The sequence below is a fragment of the Cotesia glomerata genome, linkage group LG5 (genome assembly GCF_020080835.1).
Source record: "Cotesia glomerata isolate CgM1 linkage group LG5, MPM_Cglom_v2.3, whole genome shotgun sequence".
Taxonomy (NCBI): Eukaryota; Metazoa; Arthropoda; class Insecta; order Hymenoptera; family Braconidae; genus Cotesia; species Cotesia glomerata.
This window is the reverse complement of record NC_058162.1, coordinates 27,686,502-27,690,696: the sequence shown is the minus strand read 5'-3', so window position 1 is coordinate 27,690,696 and position 4,195 is coordinate 27,686,502. Positions and strand designations below refer to the sequence as shown.

Sequence of the window (4,195 nt, the reverse complement as noted above, 5' to 3'; positions counted from 1 at the left end):
AATCGTCGATTTTCGGTCCAGACCCAATGAATCCAAAATAATCAGTAGTTTCTCGAATATTACCATGAGAATTAGTGCAAGCCATGTTCATACAGTGATTTCTGTGAAAAAATTACTTAGAATAATGTTTTTTGAAAAATAAAGTCGATTAGAATACTTTACGATAGTACCCTTACCTGGAAAATCGTCGATTTTTGGTCCAGACCCAATGAATCCAAAATAATCTGTAATTTCTCGAATATAACCATCAGAATTGGTGCAAGCCATGTTTATACAGTGATTTTTGTCGAAACATTACTTGAAATAATGTTCTTCAAAAAATAAAGTCGATTTGAATAGTTTAAGGAAGTACTCTCACTCGGAAATTCGTCGATTTTCGGTCCAAACGCAACAAATCCAAAGTCATCTGTAATTCTTTGACTATAACCATCAGAATTTGTGCAAGCCATGTTTATATCATGATTTCTAAGAAGAAATCATTTAAAATAATGTTTTTTAAATAATAAAGTTTATTTGAATAATTTACGATAGCACCCTCACTCGGAAAATCGTCGATTTTCGGTCCAAACGCAATAAATCAGAAATTATCAGTAATTTCTCGAATATTACCATCAGAATTCGTGCAAGCCATGTTTTCTACAGTGATTTTATAAAAAAATTACTTAAAATAATGTTCTTCAAAAAATAAAGTCGATTTGAATACTTTACGATAGCACCCTCACTCGCTAAATCGTCGATTTTTGCTCCAAAAGCAACGAATCCAAAATAATCAGTAATTCTTTGAATATAACCATCAGAATTTGTGCAAGCCATGTTTATACAGTGATTTCTGTGAAAAAATTACATAAAACAATGTTCTTTAAGAAATTAAGTCGATTTGAATACTTTATCGTAGTACCCTTACCTGGAAAATCGTCGATTTTTGGTCCAAACGCAATGAATCGAAAATAATCAGAAATTTCTCAAATATTACCATCATAATTTGTGCAAGCCATATTTATACAGTGATTTCTGTGAAAAAATGACTTAAAATAATGTTATTTAAGAAATAAAGTCGATTTGAATACTTTAAGGAAGTACCCCTACCTGGAAAATCGTCGATTTTTGGTCCAAACGCAATGAATTTGAAATAATCAGTAATTTCGTGAATATTACCATCAGAATTCGTGCAAGCCATGTTTATACAGTGATTTCTGTGAAAAAATGACTTAAAATAATGTTATTTAAGAAATAAAGTCGATTTGAATACTTTAAGGAAGTACCCTCAATTGGAAAATAGTCGATTTTCGGTCAAAACGCAATGAATCCAAAATAATCAGTAGGTTCTCAAATATAACCATCAGAATCGGTGCAAGCCATGTTTATACAGTGATTTCTGTGAAAAAATTACTTCAAATAATGTTCCTTGAAAAATAAAGTCGATTTGAATACTTTAAGGAAGTACCCTCACTCGGAAAATCGTCGATTTTCGGTCCGATCGCAATAAATCCAAAGTTATCAGTAGGTTCTCGAATATAACCATCAGAATTTGTGAAAGCCATGTTCAAACAGTGATTTCTGTAAAAAATTACCTAAAATAATGTTTCCTTCAAAAAAAAAGGTCGATTTGAATACTTTAAAGAAGTACCCTCTTTCGAAAAATCGTCGATTTTCGGTCCAGTCCCAATGAATCCAAAATAATCAGTAGTTTCTCGAATATTACCATGAGAATTAGTGCAAGCCATGTTCATACAGTGATTTCTGTGAAAAAATTACTTAGAATAATGTTTTTTGAAAAATAAAGTCGATTAGAATACTTTACGATAGTACCCTTACCTGGAAAATCTTCGATTTTTGGTCCAGACCCAATGAATCCAAAATAATCTGTAATTTCTCGAATATAACCATCAGAATTGGTGCAAGCCATGTTTATACAGTGATTTTTGTCGAAACATTACTTGAAATAATGTTCTTCAAAAAATAAAGTCGATTTGAATACTTTACGATAGCACCCTCACTCGGAAAATCGTCGATTTTCGGTCCGATCGCAATAAATCCAAAGTTATCTATAATTCTTTGAATATAACCATCAGAATGTGTGCAAGCTATGTTTATACAGTGATTTCTGTGAAAAAATGACTTAAAATAATGTTATTTAAGAAATAAAGTCGATTTGAATACTTTAAGGAAGTACCCCTACCTGGAAAATCGTCGATTTTTGGTCCAAACGCAATGAATTTGAAATAATCAGTAATTTCTTGAATATTACCATCAGAATTCGTGCAAGCCATGTTTATACAGTGATTTTTGTGAAAAAATGACTTAAAATAATGTTCTTCCAAAAATAAAGTCGATTTAAATACTTTAAGGAAGTACCCTCACTCGGAAAATTGTCGATTCTCGGTCCGATCGCAATAAATCCAAAGTTATCTATAATTCTTCGAATATAACCATCAGAATTTGTGCAAGCCATAATTATACAGTGAATTCTGTGAAAAAATCACTCAAAATAATGTTCTATAAAAAATAAAGTCGATTTGAATACTTTACGATAGTACCCTTACCTGGAAAATCGTCGATTTTTTGTCCAAACTCAATGAATCTAAAATAATCAGTAATTTATCGAATAAAACCGTCAGAATTCGTGCATGCCATGTTTATACAGTTATTTCTGTGAAAAAATAACTTAAAATAATGTTTTTTAAAAAATAAAGTCGATTTGAATACTTTACGATAGTACTCTTACCTTGAACATCGTCGATTTTCGGTCCATCCACAATAAATCCAAAATAATCAGTAATTCTTCGAATATAACCATCGGAATTCGTGCAAGCCATGTTTATAAAGTGATTTCTGTAAAAAAATTACTCGAAATGATGTTCTATAAAAAATAAAGTCGATTTGAATACTTTAAGGAAGTACCCCTACCTGGAAAATCATCGATTTTTTGTCTGAACGCAATGAATTTAAAATAATCAGTAATTTCTCGAATAATACCATCAGAATTTGTGAATGCCATGTTTATACAGTGATTTCTATCGAAGAATAACTTTAAATAATGTTCTTTAAAAAATAAAGTTGATTTGAATACTTTAAGGAAGTACCCTCACTCGGTAAATCGTCGATTTTCGCTCAAAACGCAATGAATCCAAAATAATCAGTAATTTCTCGAATATTACCATTAGAATTTGTGCAAGCCATGCTTATACAGTGATTTCTGTAAAAAAATTACTTAAAATGATGTTCTTTCAAAAATAAAGTCGATTTGAATACTTTACGATAGTACCCTTACCTTGAAAATCGTCGATTTTCGGTCCAAACTCAATGAATCCAAAATAATCAGTAATTTCTCAGATAAAACCATCAGAATTCGTGCAATCTATGTTTATACAGTAATTTCTGTGAAAAAATTACTTTTAATAATGTTCTTTGAAAAATAAAGTCGATTTGAATACTTTAAGAAAGTACCCTCACTCGGAAAATCGTCGATTTTCGGTCCAAACTCAATAAATCGAAAATAATCAGTAATTTCTCGAATATAACTATCAGAATTCGTGCAAACCATGTTTATACAGTGATTTCTGTGAAAAAGTTACTAAAAATAATGTTTTCTGAAAAATAAAGTCGATCTAAATACTTTAAGGAAGTACCCTGACTCGGAATATCGTCGATTTTCGGTCCGATCGCAATAAATCCAAAGTTATCTATAATTCTTCGAATATAACCATCAGAATTTGTGCAAGCCATGTTTATTCAGTGATTTCTGTGAAAAAATTACTCAAAATAATGTTCTATAAAAAATAAAGTCGATTTGAATACTTTACGATAGTACCCTTACCTTGAAAATCATCGATTTTTTGTCCAAACTCAATGAATCCAAAATAATCAGTAATTTCTCGAATATAACTATCAGAATTCGTGGAAGCCATGTTTATACAGTGATTTCTATGAAAATAATACTTAAAATAACGTTCTTAAAAAAATAAAGTCGATTCAAATACTTTCAAAAAGTACCCTTACTCGGAAAATCGATTATTTCCGTTTTAACCGCAATGAACCCTAAGTTATCTGTAATTCTGTAAATACAAAATGGTAGCCATACTTATTCGTCCAAATCAGCGCTTTTCGGTATTTTCCTGTTTTACCGACTGATGGTAAAACAGGAATCTGTTTTACCGACTGATGGTAAAACAGTGGTATAACCATCAGAAATCGT

General features: G+C 30.7%; 1 long non-coding RNA gene across 1 annotated transcript; it reads right to left on the bottom strand.

Annotated features, from left to right (window-relative positions):
* Positions 1–1,156: 1,156 nt before the first annotated feature.
* Positions 1,157–3,469, bottom strand: LOC123266239. The gene is made up of 4 exons (XR_006509734.1): positions 3,454–3,469; positions 2,544–2,650; positions 1,263–1,375; positions 1,157–1,193 (listed from the first exon to the last, which is right to left on the bottom strand). It is a non-coding gene; the product is annotated as an uncharacterized LOC123266239 (long non-coding RNA).
* Positions 3,470–4,195: the final 726 nt, after the last annotated feature.